The sequence below is a fragment of a genome, unplaced genomic scaffold (assembly GCF_019419815.1).
Source record: "Pyrus x bretschneideri cultivar Hongxiangsu unplaced genomic scaffold, Pyrus_bretschneideri_v1 Contig1, whole genome shotgun sequence".
Taxonomy (NCBI): Eukaryota; Viridiplantae; Streptophyta; class Magnoliopsida; order Rosales; family Rosaceae; genus Pyrus; species Pyrus x bretschneideri.
The window spans coordinates 5,488,168-5,503,464 of NW_025999390.1; the positions used below are offsets into that span (position 1 = coordinate 5,488,168).

Here is a 15,297-nt window from a genome sequence, read left to right on the forward strand (position 1 = left end):
TGTTATTACACAACGGTAGAACCCTAGCAATCTCAAGAACTCTTCGTTCGAGTTCAAATTCCCTACTCTCCGTCTAACTTAGAATAAAAAAGTCACTTAGGTGGCAAGTAAATGGGTTAATTAAAGGTGCCCAAGTAATATGTAACCTTCTTAATGTTTGTTTAAATAAAAACTACTTTCCCATAAATGAAAACCCATGCGAGAAAAAGTAAAAACCTCCATTCATCGATCAACAATCTGTCAACTCCTTTATAGACATGAAAAAGAAAGGGTCCTCTTCCAATATGGACATATATATATATATATATATATATATATATACTTGTTCCATTTTTCTTGAATATGATGAAACGAAACCGCAACATTATTTCATTCATCAAAGTAAATAGATAGATACCATTTATGATTCTATTAGAAAAGAGCTAAAACCATGGATTGTAATTGGATTGTTGTTTTTGTATAGTATTAGAATTAGAGCATTTTCTTCAAAATCAACCGTGTTGCCTCTTTATAATTAACAAGCAACGATTAAATTGGATTTGGCTTTTTCTTTCTTGTCAAGCCGTTCACTTTTATTCTTAGCTAGTGTGTTTTGTTGTTAGGTGAACAAAACTACATTATCCAATAGGTATTGACCTGTACTAATTAACTAGGCATGAGAAACAATATATCTTGTATGTATACATATGCATGTTTCTTTCGTGAAGCACATTAATTGGTAAAGCTCTCTTATATTTAGTGATAAATACCATCGCATATGATCGAGCAGAGAGGTAATGAGTTGAAAAATAGGGTTAGAGTTCGAAGCTTGTCCGTTATGGACAGGAACAGGATATTAGTAAGTCGCACAGGTTAGAAACTTAGAAAGTCCCTATTGATTGTGACCTGATATGGATTAAAGAAAATTGAACTTCAACAAACATATATAGGCACAAGATATTAAAGATGGAAACAAATCAATTATACCTCCTCCAAAAGATATTGTTTAGACGCCAAAATATAAATGAAACAAGTACGTTAATCAATACTAAGTTAATAATTTAATCATTTACAATCACATTATTTGATTTGCAAATTTGGTTTAAAAAAAATTAATCTCCATTGCATTACCCATTTATTTATTTATAAAACACATGATGACAAAAACCACAGCATGCGTGCATGGGAACCGAAGAGTTTGCTGCAATATTCTATATACTATATTAGTTTTACGTCGCGTTTATTCGGGAATATATATATATATATTTTTTTTTTTTTGATTTGAACAATGCAAGGAAGATAAATTATATTTTGTAAATCATATGACATAATTGTTAATTATTGAATTATTATTTGAGTGTTAATTAATGTGTTTATTTTCTATCAGTGACACATCATATATTTTACAAATTTAGTCTAAAAAATTAGTTTATCTAGCATTACTCTTTTGATTCTAATTCTTAGCTTCTTATACTATTCTAGTACATCTTCCTCTGATCGTACTAAAACAATATCTAGATCCAGTGGCGGAACCATAAATTTTTCCACATAGAATCAATGATGTAAACATAACCACAAAAATCTAAACGAAAATATAACAATGAAAAGTTAAACAAAAATACATTTATTCATAATTCAAGGTAAACTATAACAACAAAATTTGCTAACTGCACTACTTATAGGATGCCGACCGTAATGGACTGCACTAAAAGTGCTTTCTATTAGTGATGGTATGCATTGAATTATGTTACAAATATCTTATTTATGGTATTTTAGTTATTAATTAATTAGAGAAATTTACAATGTCACTTACTGTCCACATGTCAAATGAACAATGGATATAGCTTATAGGTCATGTCTACGTGTTCAAGCCATTTAATGATAGTATGTCGAGAAACTTCAGAGCTCAGGACTTTAAGGCTCACTCATACCCTATATAAAAGGGGACAAGTATACCTTATAAGCGGTCATATGCACAAGAGTAAATTTATATTGCATTGTTTTGAGAGCTACTGTAATACACTTCAACTATATGGCAGTCTACCACAATAGACGTAGCCCATTTTTAAGGTTAAACTACTTAAATTATGTTGTTCATAATTTCTTTATATGTCGAGCCCACCAAGGGTTTTTTGTACTGGTCTTGTGTTGACCTCCTAGTTTTGATCGTTTACAAATTCCATAAAACCCACTCAATCCAACTCACTTAAGAATGATTTGAGTGGCTTTTGTTGGGCCATTTCTTGGGTGGCAATGAGTTTCAAAAATGGCAACCCAAACTTATTAGGTTGCCCAATTTTATACGACGAGTTTTCTTCAATCTGTCAATTGCCAACCACAGATTATGAGTGATCGTCCAAACAAGACATCAGTACCAAACGTGATTAATTGTCCAGCAAGAACTATATATTCGAAAAAAATGTTTCTTCATGGTTCTGAAGGTATTTTTTTCCTTTATTAAACAACATTAGGCCGGTTAGGGCAATTTTTAAACCTGAGATCATGAATAAATGTTTTTAGCCGTAAAGCTATATATATGCCCGTTCATGGTTCTAAAGTTTACTCTAATGTTTGTAATAATGCGGTCAAGAAAACCTAATGAGCTGGCTCCAAGTTAAATAAGATTTCTTCCTTTGCGAGAATTGGGAGAGGCATGTGTACCGTACGTAGCTTTATCTTTGTTTTACAAAAAGGCTATTTTCACAACTCGAACTCGTAATCTTTCAATCACAAAAGAAAAACTTTTCCATTGCGCCAAATTCAAAGAGATTTTTTATTTTGAACGAAAAGAAAAGCCCTGCGGGCAACTAAAACTAGTAAAGTGAGCCAAAGAGACTCTCATTCTTTAGTTTGATTAATTTTATCTGGAAAAACAAATGCAAAGATGATATTTTACCTCTTTCCTGTTTATGTAATCCGCATTTTTTTGTCCTCAACCATTTTTTCTTCATAAAACATATTTGTTATTCGGCCTCATTTTACCAAACAATTAGATTTTCTTGGTGCATTAAAACCCATTGGAAAATTTTTTTCTCTTTATTTTGGATGAAAAAAGCTCATTATATTTCAATGTTTGCTCATGTGAAGGTCTGTACGATATTCCAAGTTTCTAACTGTAGTTTTTTTTTTTTATATCTCATGGGACTCTTCTGTAAAATACCCAACCCAAATAGATTGTTTCAACTAATCACATGAATTTTACATTCAGCCCAAAATGTTCACAAGTTTGCATCATATGGGCCAAACCCTAATTCCACATAATTGGATGCTAAATCTTTCTAGACGATTATATCTATCTGCAAGATCTTGCACATCTATAAGCAGAAGAAGCTGAATTGAAGGGCTCTGTTTTGCATGCAGTCTGCAATGCATGATTCACAAAACTGCAACTTGTCCATGGAAACCTTCAATAATCCCTGCTGCCACGAACATGGTGCTTCATCTTTCATCCACATGTCACAGAAGGAAGAACGAATTACTTCATTAATAGTCGGCACTGTTAAAAGTCCCCTGACACATGCAAGACGTACCAAATAAATGTTTGAGAGGACTATTCCCCACGCTATATCTTTATCCATATATCTCAGAAAAACATCTTGGACGACAAGAGAAGCAGGAAAATTGAATGAATTTTGTCAACATATACTACCTTATAAATTATTGTGCGGTGACTGATGGGACGTTTATTTGATGTTTTCCGGCCCACAGCTTGGAGTTTTATGGTGAAAAGGTCGATCAGTCCTTCTCATTGTCGCAAACTTAATTAGATGTCAAGCAGCGGCCAGTCGTGGATATTGGCTAACCAGTAGCCACAGTGACAAACGACGATAAGTTGCATGATGACCCTGCAATGCAGGCAGCCAGCCATGGCGCGATTCACATGGGTCTAATTTAATCTGTCTGCCTATTTGCACCAAGCTGCATGGGTTGCCCAGTCCTATATGTCAATAGAATTAACGTATAAACAGAGAGAAAACTGCTACTGACAACACCAGTTCAATCCAATCTATATGTCTAAGCGCATAGCAAAACTTGAGCTCTTTCAAAGGTCTCTAATGAAACATAGCTTTCATAGAGAAAATGTTGTTATATATCTGGTTCATTGTTCATTGCTCGAAAGAGCTAAGACGTGGTCGCTATCAGATCAGATCATCAGAGTAGTCTTATTTATCTTGCTAAATTACCATAATTCGTCTTTCTACGGCGAATTCAGAAATTATTTTTTTGGTGGAGGCATGATGAAGTGCGGCTCTCAAGGAAATATATGTTTACCCCTACTTTATAAGGCATCTTATCAAGCAACTTTTGCCCCCAACCTTAAAAGAAAAACATCACATAAACAATGAGCTGTAATGAAGACTGCTATAGGGTATTGTGATGAATGGCATGAATGTTGATAGGGAGTAATAGCCTTTCATTTTCTCTACGTGGATCTACCATCGACACTAATATGACGACCTTTATTCCCAGGTAGAATGACAACTCACTCCGATGTGTAGTTTTTATTTTATTTTGTTTTTGTTTTAATAATCAACTAGCTAGGAACCTTTTTGTTCTCACATTCAGAACAAACACACTAGCTAGCTTCATGGCCAAGAGTTATATATTTTCATACATACGAATGATCTTCGAATCTTTAAAAGATAGTAAAATTATGAATAATAGTTCAAATAGATAGTATAAAAACATAACAGGTAAGATTGTTAAAAAAAAAAATGTTACGCTATTGACATGTTCGACGAGTGTATTTTAAGTGTGATTTGACCTGAACCTTGTTATAGAAGCTAGGGTGAAATCATCAATCTAACTATTAGTCAACATCTGACATTGTAAAAAAAGGAAAAGGATTGTACATCGTGTAATCATAAATTATTTGAAATTTAAAATTTAAAATTAAGTATAAATAGTACCTAATGAAAATTGACCACACGATGTACGATGAACGGCCACGATCACAGAATCTCGAGGATAACTAGGAAAAGGATCCGATGATGATCCTTTTCCGTAAAAAAAATCCCATGTCCTACACTATTAAATGTTGAACAAGTACAATTCACGCAAGGCTTAGGTTTCTGAGGCTGTCACTGAAATGAATAATTCTATAGGCACTAGCAAAAGTTAATTGAATCCTCCTGGAGCAGTGACTAGTTAAGCCTGGCTTAGCTTAGTCCATGCATGGTTGTTCCCCAAGGCCTCTGGAGGCACTTACATGTGCTGGTGTCGTTGACAAAAAAGGTCCGGGGAGAAAAAATGGCCTTTGGTTCAAAGGCCACAAAGTCGTAGGCTCGCAGCCCGGCAATCCTCTCATTTTCTTACTTTTCCATACTCTACTAATTCTACTCAGGACCACGTTGTACGGCAGTCCACTGATAAGTGGACACATAACAGCACCAAAAGCTGTGGTACGTAGTGCATGGCGTGGTTGTGACTCCTACGTATATCATCAAGTGTCAATAATTTTCGCTTGGTGCACCTCTTAGGACTTGTCATATTAAAAGTCTCACTACATCTACATGCATATCATATGGTTACTTTGCCCGACATGGACGATCAAATATATCTAGTACTTTCGAATTGCGATGGTGTTTAGGGGCTAAAATAAACAACCAATGTTCCATTTTTTTTGTGAGACCCATCAACTTTTAGCTGCACTGATGAAGGTTATTCTCCTTAAAATTTCCTAGTGGGGGACGGTACGCTGAATGGAGCTTTTTTGTTCAATATGTCATCAAAGATGGTAAAGCACTAACTCCCCTGTGATTTTGGGAAAGTAGAGTAGCTCTATTAGGATTGTGATCAGAACATAGAGATTTTTCATTGTGCTCGGAACACGAGATGGTACACTACGTGTCACTGAGATACTTGTGTTAAAAAATTAACAACTTAAAAAATAAAACTTCTCTCTAATTATAAAACTTAAAAAATAACACAAAATATAGAAGTAGTGTTATTCTTTGTTATTAGGAATTACTGTCATTAGTCTATTTAATTTGAAATAATATTTTTTACACAAGTAATTAATAATATAGGGAGTAAAACTCAAACTCGAGTGAAATGTGAAATGTTCTTAACATTAAATATATATTGTCACGAGAAAAAAGATAAACATATCTCTCACTAAACTGAGCGTTTGCAATGGAAGTAATAATGTCATCATGCATCTTTCATAAATAATGTGTTATTAGGAGAAAAGAGGTGTGTGCGTGGAACTATAGAGAGTTCATAGTTTTATACAAAATTTGCACTCATAGCACTAATTGTAGTTGATGTCATTTTTAAACTGTCAATTTATTTGATATATAGATGACCAAATGATATATTAAATTATTCTTATTTTTTTCTTTTGCCAGAGATGATCTAAGTTTTGGTTATAATAATTTGTATACGGTGAATTACTAACGAGTGGACTGTTGTTTTCAGTGGCGGAGCTAGAATTTTGAGTGTGGATGAGCCTTTCACAAATATATATACATATACATATATATATATATATATATATATATATATGCATGTGTGTAAAAGTTAAATTCATAACATGTTAATATATGCAATTTGTGTAATCTTCACAAAACTGAAAACCTCTATTAAATTCAATACTAAGAAGAAAAATATGTACAAACCTAGATAACCAAGTAAGAGGTAGACTGTGGAAGGCTAAAGAAAATACAAAGAAGTATAAAAATAAGGATTAGGGGAAGAGGTCTGCAAATAAGGAAAAAGGGGGGTTGCTTTAGAAAATTATAGGGTGTATGGTACCGTTAGCTGAGAGAATCAAACCAGTAGTGGGGTTGCTTTTTTCCATTTAAAAGGAAATTGCACGTCTCTTCTAAAAACTCCCCTACCACTCATCGTTTCATTAAACAGTCAAACAAATTCAAAACCAAAGCAGCCTAATGACGTCGTTTGCTTCATCTTCTTCCATGAGGTTCACACCTCTGCAAATAAAAACTTGAGGTCATTGGTTGATTTCATACATTTTTCATAGAAGTCAGGATGGGCCTAGGACTACCCTAATTCCTTGGTGGCACCGCCCCTGGTTGTTTTCTTACACATTCGATGGGACAATTAGATATATACCTCCATTAGCTACAAGTTAAGAGGAGCTTTTTAGTATGTCCCATATTTGGAGGTCTCACTCTCAAATCATTTCTGGATATTTTCCATGCCGACGAGAGAAAATTTAAAATTGTTGTTATAAATTTGCATGAGTTTGAACATAAGCCATTAGACCCCAAATTTCTTGGCCTAGTTCTTCGGCTTTGCTTTCACACGGTGATGAACAATTTCTTGTTTTCACTAGGGATTCAAGATATCTCCTGGTTAGTCGCAATCTTGAGAACAAAGCCAATGATTTTGTATACTGATAAGCATCCATCCAATGAACATAATTATTTAAAACATATTCCACTAATCTATCTCCGACAATATCTTGACATTATTTTTGAGCTTTGTTAAAATGGATAGTTAATTAATTTGGGGGCTATTTTCAATTTATGTTTTCACCTTTTTAAAAAAAAAAAATCAAAGTTTTGTTTGATAACTGATTTTAGTTCTAAAAAACTAAAAGTTCATTTTGTGTCTTTTCAAAAATTTTCTGAGTCAGAAAAAAAGTATTGATTTTGATTTTCAATTTCAATTTTTTTTAAACTAAATACTGAATTGGTTATCAAATGTGTCCTTAATTTAACTTTGTACGTAAAATTTTGTACAATGGTCATTTTATTATCTAGCATAGGTCAATTGAAACGATTTTTCTCTTTAACTAAGATCAACAAAAACAACTTTCCTCTCTAACTAAAGTCAATGCCACTGTCTTTATTGGCCTCTTATTTAAAAATAAAAAATAAAAAATCAACTGGCCTAATCCTATAAAAAAAAATTGTGACCTTAATCGAATTACCCTTTTCTTTTCTTACCCTGCATCGCATCATTACGTTAGATAGCCATTCATGTGAAGTGTTCACTTGATCAGATAAGTGGGGTAGATAAACCCAAAAAGGATCAACGGGGTTGTATTACAAGAAGTAGAGTTCAGACTTATCACACCGTCCCGCTTGCAAATTAATTGCTAAATATTCTTTTGTTTGATTAACTTTAACAGAGATCTTCTACTCGGCGACGGAAGTTTAAAAAACATGTGGATGGGTTTAGTAATATTTACCAATATCTTTCGTGGACTAAACGTTCTAGAGTTTTAGTTTGTCGTGGGAAATTTATTCATCGTGTTAAAATTTGGAAAAGATTGAAATTGATTTACGAAATAAATGAAACAATATTACATATGTTACGTGGACCTCGCTCTATTGTTATGCAACAATATTATATTATATTGAATGACGGATAACATATTCAAATTAACAACTTGTCACAAGAACATTCATGGTGTGGCAGCACTTTGCTTGCGTAGAAGATCAGGAAATGGGTCACCGTCAATTCTTGCTTTATTTGTTTCAACCAAAAAGAAAATCTTTGTTTTGTATTCACAATGAATCTGATTTAATGTAGATTAATTTTGCCAACGTCGACCGTAACAGCAACAATTTTAGTTAGCCATGCATAATGGTTGCCTCAAAAGCTCTATTCGCTCTGAGCAAGGGAGCGCGCGCAGGTTGCTGAAGCAGTTCGAGGACTAAACCCTAACACCATTTGTAAAAAAAAGTTCTAAATTTTTGTTAAACTAGCAAGTGAAAAGTGTCAAAAATTATTTTAACTACTCATTTTAATTTTTCATTGTCAACAACACTTTCTATTTTAAAAAATATTTAAATATTTTATTATTAATAATTCAAACTCAACCTACTCATTTTTTTAAATAACATCCTTTTATTCTCTTCCTTTTCACCTTGTTCAAGGGTCCACCCTTAAGTTTTATTATTTTTTAAATATTTAACGGATAAAGTGATTCTGTAAATTTAAAGTGTGACTGTTTATTTTAATATAATAGAGACTCTTTTATAGACTGTTGGTGATGTATTTTATAGGTTTGGCTCCTTAAAATAGAGTTTTGATTGTTTTACAGCATCTCTTGAAGACGCTCTAATACAGAGTAATGGTAATACATTTATGTGTCACATTTGAATACTACTCAATGTGGTAAGTCATGCATATAATCAAGCTAAAATCCTTAATTAATTGGTATGATATATACACATTTGTTTTCAATAAAATTAGAGAGTTTTGAAGTCTAAACTTAATCTACTTTTACTCGTCATCTTATCCATCCTCACAACTACGCTAATAACTCAAGTAGATTCATGTACAATGTAATCTTTCTAAGATTTTCCTTTATTAATGTATACTTCAGCACAACGAACTTCAGTTATTTGTACTGTCTCATGGCTTCATGAAATATTCCAAACGAAGTGAACTAAGGACATCTTTCCAGATGTGCAGATTGTGACATCCCATATCGTCCAGGAGAGTGATCCTTATATGTATATTTCCATCCCTACCTAGCACGAGGCATTTTGGGAGCTCACTGGCTTTGGGTTCCGTTGGAACTCCGAAGTAAAGCGAGTAGCGTGCGAGAGCATTCCCAGGATGGGTGACCTATCGGGAAGTTCTCGTGTGAGTTCCCAAAAACAAAACCGTGAGGGCATGGTTGGGGCCCAAAGTGGACAATATCGCGCTACGGTGGAGTCGGGCCTGGGAAGTGGTCCCGTCCGGGTCGGGATGTGACAATTTGGTATCAGAGCCTAACCCTGGCCGTGATGTGCCGATGAGGACGTCGGGCCCCTAAGGGGGGGTGGATTGTGACATCCCACATCGCCCAGGGGAGTGATCCTTATATGTATATTCCCATTCCTACTTAGCACGAGGCCTTTTGGGAGCTCACTGGCTTCGGGTTCCGTTGGAACTCCGAAGTTAAGCGAGTAACGCGCGAGAGCATTCCCAGGATGGTGGACCCATCGGGAAGTTCTCGTATGAGTTCCCAGAAACAAAACCATGAGGGCGTGGTCGAGGCCCAAAGCGAACAATATCGTGCTACGGTGGTGGAGCGAGCCCGGGAGGTGGTCCCCCCTGGTCGGGATCTGACACAGATGCCATTAGAGAAGCAATATATATATAATTTTGTACAGTTAAAATTTGGACCTACACCTAAATGTTTTGACATTGTCTTATCACTAGTTGCCTCCTTTCATTCATCTGAATTACAACAATTATACTATTGATTTTTTTCTTTTTTTGGAAACACTACAACACAACAGCTCATCTACCACGATAATTTTATCACGGACTTTATTAGCTTGTTATAAAAAGTACAAATTTACCACGGGCATAATGAGCACGTAGTAATAACAATATTTTATCATGGACAAATCTTAGCTTGTTGTAAAATAGTAATGAATGACCACACGCAAAATTGCAGGTTATAAATATACTAAAACCACCTTAGACAATGCTTGTGGTTATTATTGTTAACCCCCACATCGTTTTTTTGTTATATATCACGGACATAATATGTGGTGGAATCACACACACTTAACTAACAAAATATAGTAGAGGTGGGACAAGAATTTTGCAAAATTTCAAACATCTTTGAAATTTGAAAATTTCACAACACTCACGCACACTTCTCAAATTTCATTTAATGGTTTATCTCATCCCATCAGCTAGTAACCGCAAAACTCCCCTTCCCTAAATCGTGAGAAATTAAACCGATCTATGTCACTCTCTTCTCTCTTAACATTTCACTAACAAGCATCATTTTTCAGTTTTCTCCTTTTTTCCTCGTCCACCTTGAGTCCTCAGGTATCTCCACTGCTCTCTATCTCTCTCTCTCTCTCTCTCCCCTCAGTTTGGCTGCCGATAAAATCCCAATTCACCACTATTCCATTTCCCCGGTAACCAAATAAAGAATCCATTTTTTAAAGCTCCCAACTTTCTCCTTCAATTGGATTAAAATTTGTTAATTTTTTGTCAAATTCGTTGACTTGCAACTTTGTGGTTCAGTTTGTGAAGGGAATTTATGGAAATTGACATTGATGAGTTTCTGAGTCGCAACCGTCAGGTGAGCATTCTGACGAAGAGGGCGATTTATATGTGAGGATATTGCAAGTCCAAGCAGACAGGTCGGAATGGGAAGGAGCAGCAGTTAAGGATCCAGAAGCAGCTCTTCAGAGCTTTTTGGGTGCACGGCGGGGGCTAATTGGTGGTGGTTGTACATTGTTTGCGATCGCGAGCACACCACCTCTGCTGCCTCATATGGGTTGCTTTTCACTTAGGGTAATTAAGCTTCATCTTTTTTATTTTATTGTTTTAAGTTTCTGGTTATGGTAACTTGTTGAAATGATGAAGAAAATTGTTGGGTTCCTAAATTGGATGGGATTAATTTATCGTTGTCTAATGAATTGTGATGAAATTAATTTTGGGGCATTGATTTAAACTAATTGCATAATGGGAGTTTAGTGTTCCTGCATAATTATGTTTGAATTATAAGAGTAAAAGAACAAACTCGAGAGTTTGCTACACGTGGTGTAAGTTTCTTTATGTTTTGTTATACTGCCACATTGAATTCCAGGTTCATGTTGCAAAGAAAGGTTTTGGTTGGAAGAGTTGTCATAGGTATTGCTATCTTTCTTGTTTGAACTGTAGTAAATGATATTTCTATCATGGCGTACATGACGAGTTGACTACCTAAGTGTTATCTAGAAAAGGAGAATTAAAGATGATTCCTTTGCTAGATGTTGAACAAGAGTTAATATGTACTGTATCTAATGCTAAATGAAGTTTCAATGTTCCTTGACTCTTTGGTCCTTATAATTTCAGGTGCTGCTAGAGATTACTTACCAGTTACAACTATGCTAAGTCAATGGAAGAGTGGGGTTTGCTCTGCAATACACACTGAAGGTTCACGGTCTTTCAACAGATGCCAAGAATTGAAAATTTTGATTGCAAGGTTTGGTGAACTATTGTCTTGACCTCTAAGAACATAGTATGGTAAATGGTGACTACTTAATTACTATAATGTAAGCCCCGTGAAAAAATCTCCTCTCTCCTCTCTCGCTCTCTCTCACACACACATCAAGGAAGACATGCACATTGATCTTCATATGCTCGATACTAACACATGAGGTGTCTTAGGTACTTTTTTGGCATGCACCGTGTACTCACTTGGATCATGATTACTTGCCTTTTGTCCAATTGACTTTGTGAATTTGAATTATTTTGTATATGATGTCCTTAAGTGATGAGTTTTGATTTCTAAGCTTTATATTTTTCCTTGTTTGTCTCATAGGTGGTTGGTGGTTCTAATTCATGAGCGTTTATAATTCAAATATCAACTAATACGTTTAGGCACCTGCAAATTTGAAGTGTGATTGGCTTGCTGGAGATGTGTGTTTTCTTGAAGAAAGGGTTGCAGAGAAGATGAATATCATTGGAGGACCAAGGTTGGAACTAGGACTTGAGTTTGTTTTAGAGTGAAACAAAGTCTACATGTTTAGGTACACAACTGTAGCATAACTCAGTGATTTGGTATTCTTAATTTAACTACTCATTTTGTTGTTAGCTTTTACTAAAATATTTGAATATGTGAATTTTTATAAAGTAAATATGCAATTTTGTAAATAAATATCTTTATATATATATATATTTTTTATTTGTTTATTGATTAAATTTTTTTTTTTTTTTTGAAAATTTTTGTACAACAGGCTATAGCCGTGATCAATTTGTAATCCACAATGACCATAACACGTGGTATTAGATCCCAATCTACCACATGCACAATCCGTGGTTACATTGCATTTGACAACGGGCATAGCCTGTGGTAGAAATGAAGACTTTTATCACATCCAGAATACTAACGGACACGATATTTGTGGTAGATTACAATTTATCACGAACATCCACCGTGGTAGATGAGCTTTTTTCTACTAGTGATTATATTATATTGCTATAATGGTGTTCTTCCATTCGTCACGACTTTGTTTTTTAAAGTTCCTTGATGGCTTTCATTGAATAAGCGAAACAAATAGTTCACAACAAGCAAACAGAGTAGCCTCTAGCTACTAACCAATTAACCGTACAATCTTCAACAAGTAAATATGACATTAAGTCAGAAGGATTCTCAAATTAATTACAAAAACAACCAGAATGAGGGCAAAACGAGCTAGACGATAGGCAATACCGTTTTTTGAATGAAACACATGAGCAAAAGTTGTTCCCAATGCTTAAACGAAAACAGAAACAAGAGGGATCCACTGAAGAAAATCCTTCTCCTTTCCTTTTTTTTTTTGAAAGAAAATGAAAAGACGTACAAAATCGATGAAATTAAAGACATTCGATTGAATGAAAAGAGAACAATTGATTAATTCTACTTTAAAAAAACACGGACTATTTAAAACAGAAAGAGATTGTATTCGGAACCAGAGGGATGATAGCCGCTTTTATTAGGGTTTTGCCACAGCTAATATCGCACCCTACGACCATCCAACGTCTGTCATATACAATCGTTGTCATGGGAGGCCCGGTACAATACAGTCCCATCCAAATTTACAATCTCTAGTCGGACCTATGTATTTACCCGGGGTGAGTGACATCTGTACACGTGGATACCTACTGAAATGCCGACAGTCGTTGTCAGAGACCGTTCCCATTTCCTTTTCTGCCCGGACGCGACACCGATTGCGACCGGACCCCGGTTTAGTAGCACCTGTCCTTGCCGTCTCCATATATGTACCACGTATGCAATTACATCGTAATCTGAGTAGTGTGCCCTGTGGAAAATGATTACGTCCTCTCCAGGAGCAATTCTATTCCATTGAGGTAATAATTGCCTTGATAATTGGGTATAGAAAATTATTGTCTAACTAGTAATTACTCAAATGCAATTTAACTAATTATCTCAAGCCACGTATTATTATCACTAATCACAAAACGCCATATGTTATGATCAAGTAATTATTAATTTTTTTTATAATTTTAATATTTATTTAAACTAATTAATATAGACCCTTTGGATTACAATTTTTTTTTTAAAAAAAAAAATCCCAACAGTCCATGCTGTGCATGTAGGCCCAATGGTAATAAGGGATTTTACCAAAATTTTATTTTATTTAATTTAAATTTTTTTGTCAGAAAAAGATGGAGGGTAGGGTAGATAGCCGTTGCAAATCTAACGGAGGATGGGGTGAGTTTGCATGCAACACAACCCCAACGTTTGTGTGTTGATCGCTTGGCTCGTCGTCAAGCGCGACTCAAGTGCACATGTCTGACACAAAAAGATAATAACGTGATTGACGTCAGCCTTAGAATATCTCTAGGAAGGGTTCTATATGAGACTGTAAAAGTGGTGGATATAGCCCATTTTAGAGCTCCAAGGAATCTTTGGGGCTTTATAAAAGAATCTCTCCCAATAAGGGGCTATATATATTTATATAGTAATTTGATTAAGCATTGAATTTTTTTTTTTTTTGTGTTAGTTTTTCTTAAGTTGATTTTTGGACGTGCTATCTTATTTATTTATTTATTTTTTATGAACCCTTCAACCTAAAAAGTTCAAATTGTGACAAAGTTAGATTTCATTACTTATGAATCGTTCATTAGATTAGATTCTCTTATCTCAAACTCATCCGTTGAAACAAACAAACCTCACTTTGCCCTCTGAAATAATTAGATTTTCATGTATAATACAACAATTTACCTAGCACCAATTGGTAAATTAGGATCATACAATTTTGAAAAAAAATTATTTGAAAATTTCACCCATCAATGCCCATGAACGTTAAATCAATTTGAAATTTTAATTCTTATGGAATTTAAAACAATCATTAATTAGCCAAATTGCAAGAAAAATAAGTAAGAAAAAAGAATTAAAGTAATAATAAAAGGAGAGTATAAGTGTATTCGCAAGTGGAGGGAGATTAATAAAATTTTGTTCACATGGGTTGCTACTTTTTTTGTAGGACCCACTATTTTTTGGGGCTAGATGTAGCCTGATTTTATGTTACCCAAGAAAGGAAGTTACTAGCCCTAGTAGTGGATCTAGCCCTATTTTTCGGCTCGTTGGGGATAAAATTTCTCGCTAAAGTTGAAAATATAGTAGTCTCATGGAGGATAAAATCTTCATTAGGGATGCTACGTAATATAGAATCAGTCGCACACACGACATGAATTGCCCGATTGCTTGGTCCAGAATGCTTGGGCCCGCAGGCTGGCTGACTTTTTAGGTTAGGATGGAGAGGGTTTTCTGAGTTTTGTTGGATTGAATTGCCCAATTCCGTTGGCAAGTGGGATGGGTTAGAGTTTCTATAATTACAGGAGCCATGGTTGACGTTATAACCTAAACCTTTGCATAGGTAATGGATTTCCAAGAAA

At 34.9% G+C, this 15,297-nt stretch overlaps 1 long non-coding RNA gene across 1 annotated transcript; it reads left to right on the top strand.

The window, feature by feature from the left end:
- Window positions 1-10,763: 10,763 nt before the first annotated feature.
- On the top strand, window positions 10,764-13,067 carry LOC103957093. Its single transcript, XR_007260212.1, has 3 exons — window positions 10,764-11,205; window positions 11,749-11,878; window positions 12,218-13,067. It is a non-coding gene; the product is annotated as an uncharacterized LOC103957093 (long non-coding RNA).
- The last annotated feature ends 2,230 nt before the right edge of the window (window positions 13,068-15,297 follow it).